This window comes from Somniosus microcephalus, chromosome 5, assembly GCF_052327205.1.
Source record: "Somniosus microcephalus isolate GS21.2 chromosome 5, FLI_Smic_1.0, whole genome shotgun sequence".
NCBI classification, from domain to species: Eukaryota; Metazoa; Chordata; class Chondrichthyes; order Squaliformes; family Somniosidae; genus Somniosus; species Somniosus microcephalus.
The window spans coordinates 297,669,328-297,686,045 of NC_140991.1; the positions used below are offsets into that span (position 1 = coordinate 297,669,328).

Sequence of the window (16,718 nt, forward strand, 5' to 3'; positions counted from 1 at the left end):
ACTCCACAGATGCTGCCTGACCTGCTGAGTAGTTCCAACATTTTCTGTTTAACTTATTCCCTTGTATTTACAGAACATAAAACTATTCATGCAGATGCAACTTACATAACAAAAAGAATCAGGTGTGTGCAGCCGAACAATCTTTTACTTGTTCCTAAAATGTCTGGCATGCAATTTTTACAGCTTTAAAGAAACATGCTGTACATCAGATTTTGGTTTATCCTTCTACTGAAGTGGCAGGGTTTAGTCTATTGCTGTGTTACCAATTAGCTTATGACACTAAAACCACTTAATAAGTAGCCTTTATAAGACCCAGTATAAAAAGGTGTGTGTGACGCACCCTTCTGAATACAGCTGTCTTGCTTAAATACCCTGCATTTGTAGCCAGTGTTGGAGCCGTGAATGACTAACCGCAACGTCGGGATTTCCGCATTTAGATGCAGCTTCAAAGGGGTAATAACAGCGAACGCTGTTCATTCGCTGTTATTACCCACTGCAAATTCCAGACCTTGGTGTAGCCACTTTGTATGGTACTGCCTCCCAACTGAATTTCATCAAGCATATATACCTATCTATGTAAAGGCACTGCCTATAAAAGCTTTGTCTATAAACAGTGCAGAATACTTTACCAAAAACAAAATCACTCATTCATCTCTCTGCTATAATTGACTAAAGGACCTAAACAGAACAGACACAATGGGGTCGATTTTCATTCAGCAGTCGGGAAGGAGGCAGGACTACAACTTTCGGGTTTTAGTCCCGCCTACATCGACGTCCGGCCAATCCACGCGATTTTCCCTTGATTGACCTTGTTGAGCCCGCCCAGCGGGCTCAGCAGGCCAATTAAAGGCCACCCGGCAACAGGTGATGTCACAGACTGAAATTTCATCTGTCAAGACGTGTTGACAGATGAAATATCAGTGTTTCACAGCTGTTTGAAGCTGTCAAACACTGACAGTCTTACTTCTAACCTGAGTCCTTCTACGCACTCAGTTAGAAATCTCTCCGGCACTGAAAGCTGAAGGCTGTCACTTTTGACAGTTCGCAGCCATTTTGCTTTCAGTGCCGGCTGAATGATGGACTCCCGAAACCTAGAGGAAGAAAGGCTGTAAAGGTAAGTACAGGTAATTTAAACTTCTTTACACACTTTAGACACACCACACACTTACCTTTGCACTCATGCACCCATCACTCACCTGAACACCGACATTGCGACCCCTCCAAGTCCTTCAACCCGACGGCCCGCCTGCTCTAACCTGGCGTGGTTTGGAGCCGTCGGGAACCCCACACGGCACCCCTCAAAATAGGGATTAGGCTAAAAACTACCTGTTAACAGGCAGTTAATTGGCACTAATCCCTTCCCGCCTCGGGTCGGCGGGTCCCAGTGCAGGGCGGGTACCCGCCTCCTGTGAAACTTACGTGGAGGCGGGTTTTGGGCGGGATGGTGTCGGGACCCCCAAATTCGGGATTTTAGCCCCCCGCACGCCTAAAAGCCCGCCTCACGGCACACTGAAAATTGAGACCAATCAGTAGTAGTCAATAGTACAAAGGAAGGCAATCAGTCACCATTGTATCTACATATCACACTGATTCAGACTTCAAGGAATTGGGGAAGGATGAATCCTTCAGTCACAAGTAGGCAATGCAGTGGAGGAAGAAAGCACCTCAGGTCTTCCAACAAGTTTATCTGGAGATCTTCACACACTGCAGTCAGAGGTCTGTAGTTTAGTTAGGCTTTACGAGTTTCTTTATAGAAACAATTATTCCATCAATCTTTGGCGAACGGTTTAGATAGAGTAAATAAAGAGAAACTGTTTCCAATGGCTGAAGGATCGATAACCAGGGACCACAGATTTAAGGTGATTGGCAAAAGAACCAGAGGCGACAGGAGGAAAAACATCTTTTACACAACGAGTGGTTCGGATTTGGAAGGCACTGCCTGATACGGTGGTGGAGACGAAGTCCCGTCTTCATGTTGAGGATACCCTCCACCGTGTTGTGTGGCACTACCACCATGCTAAATGGGACAGATTTCGAACAGATCTGGCAACTCAAAACTGGGCATCCATGAGGCGCTGTGGGCCATCAGCAGCAGCAGAATTGTATTCAACCACAATCTGTAACCTCATGGCCTGGCATATCCCTCACTCTATCATTACCATCAAGCCGGGAGATCAACCCTGGTTTAACGAAGAGTGCAGGAGAGCATGCAGGGAACAGCACCAGGCATACCGAAAAATGAGGTGTCAACCTGGTGAGGCTACAACACAGGACTACTTGCATGCCAAACAACGGAAGCAACATGCGATAGACAGAGCTAAGCGATCTCACAACCATCGGATCAAATCAAAGCTCTGCAGTCCTGCCACATCCAGTCGTGAGTGGTGGTGGACAATTAAACAGTTAACAGGAGGAGGAGGCTCCAAAAATATCCCCATCCTCAATGATGGTGGAGCCCAGCACGCGAGTGCAAAAGACAAGGCTGAAGCATTTGCAACTATCTTCAGCCAGAAGTGCCGAGTGGATGATCCATCTCGGCCTCCTCCCGAGGTCCCCAGCATCACAGATGCCAGTCTTCAGCCCATTCAATTCACTCCACATGATGTCAAGAAACGGCTGAAGACACTGGATACTGCAAAGGCTATGGGCCCTGACAACATTCCGGCAATAGTACTGAAGACTTGTGCTCCAGAACTAGCTGCGCCCCTAGCCAAGCTGTTCCAGTACAGCTACAACACCGGCATCTACCCGGCAATGTGGAAAATTGCCCAAGTATGTCCTGTCTATAAAAAGCAGGACAAATCCGACCCGGCCAATTACCGTCCCATCAGTCTACTCTCAATCATCAGCAAAGTGATGGAAGGTGTCGTCGACAGTGCTATCAAGCGGCACTTACTCAGCAATAACCTGCTAACTGACGCCCAGTTTGGGTTCCGCCAGGGCCACTCAGCTCCTGACCTCATTACAGCCTTGGTCCAAACATGGACAAAAGAGCTGAACTCAAGAGGTGAGGTGAGAGTGACTGCCCTTGACATCAAGGCAGCATTTGATCGAGTGTGGCATCAAGGAGCCCTACCAAAACTGAAGTCAATGGGAATCAAGGGGAAAACTCTCCATTGGTTGGAATCATACCTAGCACAAAGGAAGTTGGCTGTGGTTGTTGGAGGTCATTCATCTCAATCACATGACATCACTGCAGGAGTTCCTCAGGGCAGTGTCCTAGGCCCAACCATCTTCAGCTGTTTCATCAATGACCTTCCCTCCATCATAAGGTCAGAAGTGGGGATGTTCGCTGATGATTGCACACTGTTCAGCACCATTCGAGACTCGTCAGATACTGACGCAGTCCGTGTCCATATGCAGCAAGACCTGGACAACATTCAGACTTGGGCTGACAAGTGGCAAGTAACATTCGCACCACACAAGTGCCAGGCAATGCCCATCTCCAACAAGCGAGACTCTAACCATCTCCCCTTGACATTCAATGGCATTACCATCGCTGAATCCCCCACTATCAACATCCTGGGGGTTACCATTGATCAGAAACTGAACTGGACCAGCCATATAAATACTGTGGCTACAAGAGCAAGCCAGAGGCTGGGAATTCTGCGGCGAGTGTCTCACCTCCTGACTCCCCAAAGCCTTTCCACCATCTACAAGGCACAAGTCAGGAGTGTGATGGAATACTCTCCACTTGCCTGGATGAGTGCAGCTCCAACAACACTCAAGAAGCTCGACACCATTCAGGATAAAGCAGCCCGCTTGATTGGCACTCCATCCACCACCTTCAACATTCACTCCCTCCACCACCGGCGCACTGTGGCTGCAGTGTGTACCGTCTACAAGATGCACTGCAGCAACTAGCCAAAGCTCCTTCAACAGCACCTTCCAAACCCGCGACCTCTACCACTTAGAAGGACAAGGGCAGCAGATGCATGGGAACATCACCACCTACAAGTTGCCCTCCAAGCCACACACCATCCTGACTTGGACCTGTATCACCGTTCCTTCACTGTCGCTGGGCCAAAATCCTGGAACTCCCTTCCTAACAGCATTGTGGGTGTACCTACACCATATGGACTGCAGCGGTTCAAGAAGGCAGCTCACCACCATCTTCTCAAGGGCAATTAGGGATGGGCACTGAATGCAGGCCTAGCCAGCCAGCGACGCCCACATCCCATCAATGAATAAAAAAATAAAAAAATAGTAGCCTTCAAAAGGGAATTGGATAAATACTTGAAGGAGAAATAATTGCAGGGATATGGGGAGAGAGCGGGGGAGTGGGACTAACTGGATTGCTCTTCGAAAGAGCAGGCGCAGACTCGATGGGCCGAATAGCCTCCTTCTGTGCTGTACTATTCTATGATTTTGCTGATCAAATTGAGGGATACAAGTGCCTGAGATTGAGTCAGTGAGTCATAGAGGCACAGAAGGAGGCCACTCGTGTGCCTACTAAAGTGGTTAGGTAGTGCTAAAAGGCAAAACAATTAGCGTTTAAAGATGCCAAAGGCTACTTCGAAGGAGGTGTTGCCAGTAAGTGGCAGCAGTCAGTGTTGGCTGCTGCAGCAGTGGCAAAAGAGAATGAAGCCTGTCGGCGAGATTGGACCAGGAAAGGTGGTTACATGATTCACGACCTCCTTTGAGTCTTCAACTCGATAATAGCTTGATGATCTCGCGCGGTGCAGATGAGACGAGAAGTTCAGGCAGATGTCACATGAACCTGCGGCACGTTTTATGGAGGCACCAAAAATGAATTGGCTGGGAATGGGATTAGTTGCTTGGGGGTGCTTGCAACCACATAACATATTGTGGACAGCGAGACTGTCCCGAAGGACCACATCTTCAGGAAATGTCTCTGCCCTTAGTCACTCCGGCTCAGAGTCGTTGAGCTGCAGTGCAAGTTAGAGACACTCCGACACATAAGGGAGGGGGATAAATAACTGGATAATTTACTCCAGAACTCAGTCACACCATGTCAAAATGTACAGGTTCAGAAAGCAGTGTGTGTGACTGACAGTCAACGGGGTATGGGGAATTTTATGGAGGCAAGGAAGGAGGAACCACAGAATCTGGTCCTGTCCAACAGCCACAATGCTGCTATTAGGGACAGATTGATTGAGCAGTTGGACAGCATGGACTTGTAAAGGGTAAGTCATGTCTAACAAACCCAATTTAATTCTTTGAGGAGGTAACTAACATGGTAGATAAGGGAATGTCTATGGATGTTATTTATATGGACTTCCAGAAAGCATTCGATAAGGTCCCAGACAGGAACAAAAATGAGAGCACATGGAATTGGAGGCAACCTATTGACATGGGTAGGGTATTGGTTAGGAGGTAGGAGACAGAGTAGGGATAATGGGTACATACTCAAATTGGCACGATGTGACTAGTGGTATCCCCCAGGGCTCGAAGTGTGCTGACAACACTAAGCTAGGCGGCACAGTAAGTAGTGTAGATGGGAGCAGAAAGTTGCAAAGGGACATCGATAGATTGAGTGAGTGAGCAAAACTGTGACTGATGGAGTTCAATGTGGGGAAGTGTGAGATCATCAACTTTAGACTCAAGAAAGATAGATCAGAGTATTTTCTAAATGGCGAGAAGTTGGGAACTGTGTAGGAGCAGAGAGATTTAGGGGTCCATGTACAGAAATCATGAAAGGCTAGTACAAAAAATAGGCACAAAAATAATTTAAAAGACTAATGGAATGTTGGTCTTTATCTCAAGGGAGCTGGAATACAAAGTGATAGAAGTTATGTTACAGTCATACAAAGCTCTGGTTAGACCCAATTTAAGAGTACTGCGTTCAGTCTGGACACCGCACCTTAGGAAGGATATACTGGCCTTGGAGAGGGTGCAGTGCAGATTCACCAGAATGATACAGGAGCTTAGAAGTTTAAATTATGGGAACAAGTTGTGAAGACTAGGCTTGTACTCCCTTGAGTATAAGATTAAGGGGTGATCTAATTGAGGAATTTCTGATTAAAGGATTGGATTGGGTAGATAGGAGAGAAACTATTTCCTCTGGTGGGGGAAGTCCAGAACAAGGGAGTATAACCTTAAAATTAGAGCTAGGCCGTTCAAGAGTGATGTCAAGCAGCACTTCTTCACACAAAGGTGAGTGAGCATCTTACATAGTATTACTTTGTTCATTGAAGACAGCACAGGCAGCTGCTGGTGCCGTGATGGGAATGGGAAACAGCCTACAGGGCAAACAGTGAGCTGCAGAGCAGGACTGTGGCAATCACTCCAGGGGCAGACCCGTGTACCGAGCCCACAGCAGCCTGATCCCAAATATCACCGTCAGACCCCCACATCAATGTCATTAGCATTTTCAGATGCCTTGCTGAGTCTTTGCAAAAACGAGCATTACAAAGTCTTAATTTTTGCTTAGAATACAATAATTTCCTGATACTGAAAAATCACTCGCCCGAAACTCAAGAGCAGTACCCAAACAGAACAACTTGGTGATAACAGGTAGTATTTCTTAAAGTTTTTTGTAAAACATTTTCAGATGCAGTAAATAGTTTTTGCAAAGAGCTGTGACCTGTAGAGATTAAATAAAACCACTAACGAGGTTTATAGACCAACTGTCAATGTATATTGGTTTATGTTTGAAAAAAATAGCAACTCGTGATTTCATAAAAATCTCATGATTTTGAGAGCTTGTCTCCTGATTTATGAGATGGTAAGGTTGGCAATACAGTAGATCAGCACTGAATGTTGGAACAGGCTCCAGTGGCTGAATAGCCTACCCTTTCCTAGCTTCCTAATATTGCAAAGTGTCTTAAAGGAGGTGGTCTGCCTTATGATTTAATTGCGATTGAATGCAAACTACTGCAGATGCAATGCGTGAGTCTGATATAAAGGAATACAACGTACTGGAACAAGTAAAGCCTCTGCTGGACTGGATATTATTTCTTCTCACACCAATGGGAGTCTAAATAAACTGAATTCATCAACATATTAATCAGTGGCTCAGTGGGTAGCACTCTCACCTCTGAGTCAGAAGGTTGTGGGTTCAAGTCCCACTCCAGTGACCTGGGCACAAAAATCTAGGCTGACACTCCACTACAGTGCTGAGGGAGTGCTGCACTGTCAGAGGTGCTGTCTTTCAGATGAGACATTAAACTGAGGCCCCGTCCGCTCTCAGGTGGATATAAAAGATCCCCACGCACTATTTTTAAGAGCTGGGGAGTTATCCCCAGTGCCCTGGCCAATAATTATCCCTCAACCAAGATCACTAAAAACAGATTATCTGGTCATTATCACGTTGCTGTTAATGGGAGCTTCCTGTGCAAAAATTGGCCGCAGCATTTCCTACATTACAACGGTGATTCCACTTCAAATAGACACATAGAAGATAGGAGCAGGAGTAGGCCATTCGGCCCCTCGAGCTTGCTCCGCCATTCAATGCGATCATGGCTGATCATCCAAATTCAGTACCCTGTCCCTGCTTTCTCCCCATACCCCTTGAATTGGCTGTAAAGCACTTTGGGACATCCTGAGGTCGTGAAAGGCGCTATATAAATGCAAGTCTTTCTTTCCATATTCATTGATGGCTGGCTACAACTGTGTTAGCTCAAGCTCATTTTCCATCGCCCACATTACAAAAGAAGAACTGGGGGCTCTTCAACTCAACCCATCCCATCTCAACTCAACTCCGGCCTGGCCTCCAGCTCCCGCACTGGCCGAGCCTTGAGGCCCGAGCCGAGCCGAGCCCACCCCGCTTTAAGGTTCATGTTAGCCCGGTGTACAAAGCGCTGCAGCCAAGCGGCCTTCCCACCTGCGGCGGACGGGGGGCGCTGCCTGAGCCCGCGGAAGTCGCTCTTCAGAAGCCGGCATCAACATCAAGCTGGGCCGAAGCGGAGCGGAGGGTGGGAGGAGCAGCACCGGGCCCGGTTACCCCGGAAACAGGCCACACCGCCTGGGCGGCCTCAATAAGCATGTCTGGATCTGCACATTCTCCGACATGTCTCGTGTTATTATTTTAATTTTTTTTTAAATGACTGGTTATAACTAACAGCGCGATATGATTCCAGAATAAATCAATTTGAGGACCCTCAGGCATGTTGGTGGACTGAAATGGTTTGGGGTCCTGAAGAAAAGGCGGGCTGATTTTAAAAAAAACCCGGGCTGGAAGCACGTGGTCGTGTGGCAGCAATAGGCGGGACTACAGACCGCAATGGGCGGGGCTACTGACCGTAATGGGCGGGGCTTCTGACCGCAAGGGGCGGGACTACTGACCGCAATGGGCGTGGCTTCTGACCGCAAGGTCGGGACTACTGACCGCAATGGGCGGGGCTACTGACCGCACTGTGAATGCAACCAAATAAAGGTGCAGTGTGGCGGTACCACCGGTTGTCCCTTACATTGAGATACATAATTCCCTTTAACTTACCTTACTGTATGTGTCTGTTACTATACTCAGGCTTCTCTCCTGTACTCTGACGTCATGCATCACGTGACACATGCGCGCCGGCCACCGGCCCGACTCGGTCTTCCAAGACGGCCGCCGGCACAGCCCGGCCTACTGCGACTTCGGCCGCATCGGCCAGCCGACGGGAGCGACGCGATCTTCCGCCCCCGCGGCAAGCACCGGCACAGCCCGGCCTCGCGACCTCGGCCTCAACGGCCAGCCTCCGTACCGGGAGACGCGCTGACGCAACAACGCGGTCACGCGACGCCACAAGCGCGGGCAAACGCAGTGACGTGATCACGTGACGTCCAAAGCGCGGGAACACACAGCAGAGCGTGATGACGTCATCACGCTCCCCACAGGACTGCGAACTCATTCCTCGTGGAGTCCCCGCTGGGACAAGACCTACACCACCGTGCTCCTACAGTCAGCCATCTTACCTGCCATCTTACCTGATGTAATTAGTCTGTTCTTGTAAATAAATAACTTGTTAATAGTTCGTCGAAGTCAAACTCTCTTATTTAGTGGCGATCTACACTAACCGCTACAGCAGTAGGAATCCTGGAATGACAGTATTGCCAACCCCACCGTCTCATTAATCAGGAGACAAACTTTTAATACAATCATGAGATTTGGTATAGAAATCATGAGTTGCTATTTTTTTCCCTTCGCGACCCCACCCCAGCCCTCTCTGAACTTTTCTCCCAGACAGAAGCGCCTGCGGCTGTCACTAACCAATTGCCCTCCGAACCTGGTATTTTTTTCGTGCGTGCGCAAATCGGCATATCCCAAGTTTTAGGTGTGAGATCAGGAGTGATGCTTTATTTCACTCTGAAATCGCGAGAGTTGGCAATACTGGAATGCTACAGCACAGAAGGAGGCCTTTCAACCCATCGTGCCTGTGCCGGCTCTTTGAAAGATCTATCCAATTAATCCCACTCCCCTACTCTTTCCCCATAGCCCTATTGTTTTTTTCACTTCAAGCATTTATTCAATTCTCTTGAATGTTACTATTGAATCTGCTTCCACCGCCCTTTCAGGCAGCGCATTGCAGATCGCAACAACTTGCTGTGTTAAAAAAAATGTTTCCTCATGTCACCTCTGGTTCTTTTGCCAATCACCTTAAATCTGTGTCCTCTGGTTACCAACCCTCCTGCCACTGGAAACAATAGGCTTGAAACTAAACCAGATTATTTGTAATGGTTCATGGCAGGAAGAATTATGCGAGTTCTACGACAAGGTTGTCCATGAAACCTCCAGAAATACATCCAAGTCGAGTTGGCAACTCTAGTTACAGGACAACAACTTAATGAGTCTGTTTGGTTATACAGGTACTAACATGACTAGGAGCCCAGAGATTGTGTGTTCAAATCCCACCATCAATGTTCCCTTTAAGCTGCACGGCCATGCAGCACTCTGCAGTTCCCGTGCAGCTGGCTCACCAGCTTTGAAATAGGGAATACTGCACATGAATGGGAACATTGCCCCCCTTGAGCTAGCACCAGAAAAATAACCATGAAAACCCAATTTGAACACTGGAAAGGAGGAGGAGAGAAAATACACTATGATGACAATTACAAAGATGGTTATTCCAGACTATCCAAAGGGTGGGGCCTAGGTGGCTGAAGGGCGGGTGCACAAGAGGCCAGAATCAGAGGAACGCGGAGTTCTGGTTGTAGGGCTGGAGGAGGTTACAGAGAGATGGCGGGGCAAGGCCATGAGGGGATTTAAACATGAAGACGAGAATTTTAAATTGGAGGTGTTGGATACTGGGAGCCAATGTAGACCAACAAGCACAGAGATGGTGAGTGGGATTTGGTATGAGATAGTATACAGACAGCAGACTTTTGGATGTGCTGAAGGATGGGAGGTCAACCAGTAAAGCATTGGAATAGTTGAGTCTGCAGGTGACAAAGGTGTGGATGAGCGTTTCAGTGGCTGATGGCTAAGGCAGGAGTGGAGGTGAGTGGTATTACGGAGGTGGAAGTGGGTGGTGTTTATGATGGAGAGGATGTGGGGTTGGAAGCTAAGGTGAAGTAGAATGCTGAGATTGGGAACAGTCTGGTTCTGTCTGAAACAGTGGCATTGGGGTTGGAATTGGTGGTGAGTGTACGGAGTTCATGGTGGGGGCTGAAGACAATGCCTTCAATCTACCAGTGACACTGACTCAGGGTTAATTCTCATTCTTGTTTGCAAATCTCTCCATGGCCTAGCCCCTCCTTATCTCTGTAACCTCCTCCAGCCCTTCCGAGATCTCTGCGTTCCTCCAATTCTGGTCTCTTGCACATCCCCTGATTTTAATCGCTCCATATAAATGCAAGTTGTTGTTAACAGGAGGAATTTGCGGTTGATCCAAGACAGGATGTTGGACAAGCAGTCTGACAACATAGGCAGTGGATGGGTCAAGAGAGGTGGAGGAGAGGTGGAGCTAGGTATTATCAACATACATGTGGATGCTGTCCCCATGTGTACGGATGATGTCGCCGAGAGGAAGGAAAGGGAGACAATAGATTCCAGCGGAGCTCCAGAAATAACTGCTGGGGTGAAGCTGTTACCAGAGGTTTATTGAATATCTGTAGAATGTCACTCAGCAGCTCAAATCACCAAGGCTCCTTTGCAAGGTTGTATCGACTTTCGTCATATAAGATAGCCTTGTAATTCTGACCTTCTGTTAGATATATCTAGCTGTGTGATCTTCTTCTTATCGTGTCCACGGACAGTCTATACATAGCCCAGCCAGAACTGGACACATTTTTGCGCCTTGTTGTTGGATTTGGCAAGATCTGCAACAGTGCCGGTAATGCGTTGGGCAGTTTTGACTACCCGCTGCAGGGCTTTCCAGTCATAGTAGCTACAGCTGCCATACCATACTGTGATACAGTTCGTCAGGATGCTCTCTATTGTGCAGTGGTAAAAGTTAGAGAGGATCAGGGGTGACAGGTTACATCCCTTCAGCCTCCTTAGGAAATATAGGCGCTGCTGGGCCTTCACCAGAGAGGAGGTATTGAGGGACCAGGAGAGGTCTTCCGTGATGTGGACTCTGAGGAACTTAAAGCTGTCCACCCTTTCCACCATAGCCCCATGGATGTGGATGGGGGTGTGACTTCCGCCTTTAGACTTCCTGAAGTCCACAATGATTTCTTTGGTTTTCTTGATGTTAAGGGCCAGGTTGTTATCGGCGCACCACTTCACGAGATGCTGGACCTCCTCCCTGTAGGCTGACTCATCGTTGTTGGTGATCTGGCCTACTACCGTGGTATCATCCGCAAACTTGATGGTGTTGGAACCATGAACAGCCACACAGTCGGGGGTGAAGAGGGAGTAGAGGAGGGGGCACAGCACACATCCTTGTGGGGCCCCCGTGTTCAGGGTTTTTGGGGGGGGGGGGGGGGGGGGAAGGTGTGGTTACCTAATTTGACAGACTGGGGTCTGTTTGTTAGGAAGTCCAGGGTCCAGTTGCAGAGGGAAGTGTTCAGGCCAAGAGTGTGGAGTTTGGTGGCCAGCTTGTTGGGGATGATAGTGTTGAATGCTGAGCTGTAGCCTATGAACAGCATTCTGATGTAGGTCTCTTTACCATCGAAGTGATTCAGTGCAGAGTGTAGAGCAGTTGTGATTGCATCCTCCGTTGATCTGTTTGCACGATAGGCAAACTGGTGTTGGTCAAGAGAGGCGGGAACACTGGCTTTGATGTGAGCTAGGACCAGTCTCTCGAAACACTTCATTATGATTGGGTCGATTGGGCTTGTATTCGCTAGAGTTTAGAAGAATGAGAGGGGATCTCATTGAAACTTATAAAATTCTAACAGGACTAGACAGACTAGATGCAGGAAGGATGTTCGAGATGGCGGGGGAGTCCAGAACCAGGGGTCACAGTCTAAGGATAAGGGGTAAGCCAGTTAGGACTGAGATGAGGAGGAATTTCTGCACCCAGAGTGGTGAACCTGGGGAATTCTCTACCCCAGAAGGCAGTTGAGGCCAATTCATGAAATATATTCAAGGAGTTAGATATATTTCTTAAGGCTAAAGGGATCAAGGGATATGGGGAGAAAGCAGGGACAGGGTACTGAATTTGGATGATCAGCCATGATCTCATTAAATGGCAGAACAGGCTCGTAGGGCCGAATGGCCTACTCCTGCTCCTATCTTCTATGTTAGGATAAAAGCGAGACCCTTGTAAAAGAATTAGGGAAGACCCAGGGGCTCATCTCCCTGCGATGGAACTCGGCAACTGTAACGTGTGGTCTCCCGCAGCCTTTGCATCATTGTGTGTGTGTGGTCTGTATCATTCTCTCTAATAAAATCTATAAAACAAAGACTACGTTTAGAACTTTAATTCCTGGCACAGAGACAACAGCTCCAAACCTTTCTTTGAGGCAAACATTTGGCAGATGGAGTATAATGTGGGAAAGTGCAAGGTTATCCACTTTGGCAGGAAAAATAAAAAAGCAATTATTTAAATGGAGATTTTAAAAAAATGCTACAGTTCAGAGGGACCTAGGGGTCCTTGTGCATGAAACACAAAAAGTTAGCATGCAGGTACAGCAAGTAAACAAAAAGGGAAATGGAATGTTGGCCTTTATTTCAAAGGAGTTGGCGTATAAAAGCAGGGAAGTCCTGCTACAATTGTACAGGGTATTGGTGAGACCACAGCTGGAGTACTGTGTACAGTTTTGGTCTCCTTATTTAAGGAAGGATATACTGTACTTGCATTGGAGGCAGTTCAGAGACAATTCACTAGGTTAATTCCAGAGATGAGGAGGTTGACTTATAAGGAAAGGTTGAGCCTATACTCGTTGGAATTTAGAAGAATGAGAGGGGATCTTATTGAAACATAAGATACTGAGGGGGCTCGACAAGGTAGATGCAGAGAGGATGTTTCCCCTCGTGGGGAAATCTAGAACTCGGGGGCATAGTTTCAGAATAAAGGGTTGCCCTTTTAGAATTGAGATGAGAAATTTCTTTTGAGGGTTGTAAATCTGTGGAATTCTCTGCCCCAGAGAGCCATGGAGGCTGGGTCACTAAATATATTTAAGGTAGAGAGATTTTTGCAAGATAAGGGAGTGAAGGGTTATGGGGAGCGGGCAGGGAAGTGGCTTTGAGCCCAAGATCAGCCATGATCTTATTGAATGGCAGAGCAGGCTCGAGGGGCCAAGTGGCCTATTCCTGCTCCTATTTGTTATGTTCTTAATGGGCGATGCCAACAGCTTTGAAAGGGAAGAGGACAGCATTTGAGGAGAGCCATTTGCAATGTCAGCTAGTATGGGTGCTGGGAGGTGAAGTTGGTTGGTCAGTCAGCAGTTTAGTGGGCATGGGGTCAAGGGAGCAGGAGGTAGGTTTCAAGGACAAGCTGAGCTTTGCGGAGGGGAAATAGAGAAGAAATTAGGAAATGATACGGGTTAAGGGCTAGATCAGGAGGAGCCTTGGGGGAGGTTTGGTTTGCTGGGCAAGGGGAGATGTAGCAGATGCAGTTTAATGGGTGGTCTCAATCTCGGTGATAATGAAGTCTATGAGCTTCCTCACACTTGTTGGAGTTGTAGGTGAGGTGGAGGGGGAGGGACGAGAGGTTTAAGGAAACGGTTGGTAGTGGAGAAAAGAAGTGGAGGGTTATCTGTTCTCTCCAAGATCATCTTCAAGTAAGCAGTTTTGGCAGAGGAAAGCGAGGCCCGATAGTTCGTGATGTGGTCCAACCAGAGCTGATGATGAAAGGCTAAGCCAGTGGTGCACTAGATATGCTTAAGTCTCCACCTCTTGGATTGGAGAGAGCCAAGATGAGGGCCATTCCAGGGCACAGGACCAAAATGGGAGTAAGGGTTTTACTGAGGACAAAGGCATTAAAGGTGGAGAAAAGGGAATGGTTGAGCAAATCGACAGCTGCAGAAGTATTGTGATGAACGGAGGGCCATCTGCAGGGCCAAGTTTTAAAGTGCAGTTGTGAGTAACTTGAGAGGTATTTCCAGAGGTTAATGCAGAATGAACTGGAGTTGGAAGGGGGTAGAATGATGTGGGTGGTTTGGGATACAAGGAAATGGTTGGAGATGGCCTTACCTGTGATCAAGACAGTGAAAGTAGGTCTGACCGTAATTATGGGTAGGAGAGTTTATATGGAGGGAAAGGTTAAGACAGGACAGGAGGGTAGTGAAATCAGAGGAGAGGACAAGGAAAAATGGAGATTGAAATCACAGAGGCTGTGGAGTCACTCAGTGCAGAGGTTGAGGGAAAAAAAGGGCTGATATCAGTGAGAAACTCAGGGTGGTGATTGGGAGGAGCGGAATAGATCAAGTATTTTAGAGAGGTGAGCAGGAATAAGGCGAGGTGCTTGAAGAAGGTACCAGAGCATTAGTGGAAGAGACCAAAGTGTGATTTGGTGATAAGGGCCACACTGCCACCGTGTGGTGGAAAGTATAGCTAGGTGGGGAGGCAAGGTATCACCAACCAAGTTTCATTCCAAGTCGTACTGTCATTTGGTAAAGTCCCAAATAAGAGACGGTCAACTAGGGTAGAAGTCCACAGAATTGAGGGCAAATTATTGACCCGGTTAGGAAATTGGCTGAGTGGCAGGAGACAGGCAGTAGGGATAATGGGCAAGTGTTCAAATTGGCAGGATGTGACTAATATCCCCCCCCGCAGGGATCCGTGTTGGGGCCTCAACTATTCACAGTATTTATTAACAGCTTAGATGATGGCATAGAAAGTCATATCCAAATTTGCCAATGACACAAGATAGGTGGAAGTGTAGGTGGTGTAGATGGAAGCATAAAATTACAAGGTGATATCAACAAATTACGTGAATGGGCAAAACTTGGCAAATGGATTTCAATGTAGGCAAACGTGAGGTCATCGACTTTGGACCGAAAAAGGATAGACCAGGGCACTTTCTAAATGGTGAAAGGCTAAAAACTGTGGTGGTCCAGAGACTTTTGGGGGGGGGGGGGGGGGGGGGGGTGTCCAGGTACATAGATCATTAAAATGCCATGAACAGGTACAGAAAATAAATCAAGGCTAATGGGATGCTGGCCTTTATATCTAGAGGACTAGAGTATAAGGGGGTAGACGTTATGCTGCAGCTATACAAAACCCTGGTTAGACCACACCTGGAGTACTGAGCGCAGTTCTGGGCACCACACCTTAGGAAGGCTATATTGGCCTTAGAGGGAGTGCAGCGTAGGTTTACCAGAATGATACCCAGACTTCACTTGTCACTTTTGTGTATAATTGACCTAAGTGAATTAGGGAAATACAATAACCAGTGTAAAGGCGTTACTTGACCAATTTGAGGTGTCAACACTCCTGTCTGAGTTAGGTTATGGGTTCAAGCCCCACTCCAGAGATGTGAGCACATAATTTAGGCTGACACTTCACTGAATTACTGAGAGTGCACCGTACTGTTGGAGCTGCCATCTCTCGGTTGAGATGTTAAACCACGAGACGACCACCCTCTCAGGTGAACATAAAAAGATCCTATTGGACAATTTCAAGAACCGCAGTGGAGTTCCCGTGTCAGGCCTCAACCAACACCACCAAAAACAGACCGTCTGGCCATTAATCTAATTTCTGCTTGTGGGAACCTTGCTGTGTGCAAATTGGCTTCTATGTCTGCCTACATTACAACAGTAACTATACACAAAGTACTTTGGGACGTCATGAAAAAACACAATTTCCATTAATTCACTTACAAAATCCCAACTGTCTAGCCTTTAGCCCTCCGTTCATCACATTCCTGCAGCTACCGATCTGCTCAACCACACTCTCACCTCTGATGCCCTAGTCTCTATTAAAACCATTACACTCTCACCCTGGCCATTCCCACTGGTACGGCCCTCATCTCCGCTCCAAGGGACACAAACTTGAACAGATATGGCAGACAACTGGCTTAGCCATTCACCGCCAGATCTGGCTGGACCACAGAGCACCATCAGGTCTGCCAAAACTACATTCCAGAATGATCCTGGAATAGAGCAAAGATAAACCATAGCTTCTTTTCTCTACTGCAAACCGTCTTCTTAAACCCTCTCCTCCAACATGTGCGAGGAGCTCACAATTTGTCTTGAGACCATCCAACCAGCTGCCCGACACTTCCCTTCCTTCCCCAGGCCCACCGGGCCAAGCTTCCTTCAAGGTCCCCCGCTGCCCGAGCCCTGAACTCATCTTTCTCCGCGAACTCGCCTCATGCCCTCTCCGAGCTCACCTTGTCCACGAGCCCCACTTCCTACTCCCTCGACCCTATTCCCACTAAACTGCTGACCACCCAACTTCCTTTTCTGGCTCCCATGTTAGCGGATATTGTTAACTTCTCTCCCCT

The 16,718-nt window shown here is 47.7% G+C and overlaps 1 protein-coding gene across 2 annotated transcripts in view; it reads right to left on the reverse strand.

The window, feature by feature from the left end:
* topbp1 (DNA topoisomerase II binding protein 1) overlaps window positions 1–8,054 on the reverse strand; it is a 121,321-nt gene extending 113,267 nt beyond the window's left edge. Inside the window, exon 1 of one of the 2 annotated variants that reach the window (XM_085989196.1) lies at window positions 7,787–8,045. The gene's annotated coding sequence lies outside the window, so the exon portion shown is untranslated. Of the gene's footprint in view, window positions 1–7,786 lie in introns of both variants that reach the window. The other variant, XM_085989197.1, reaches the window with a different exon arrangement.
* Window positions 8,055–16,718: the final 8,664 nt, after the last annotated feature.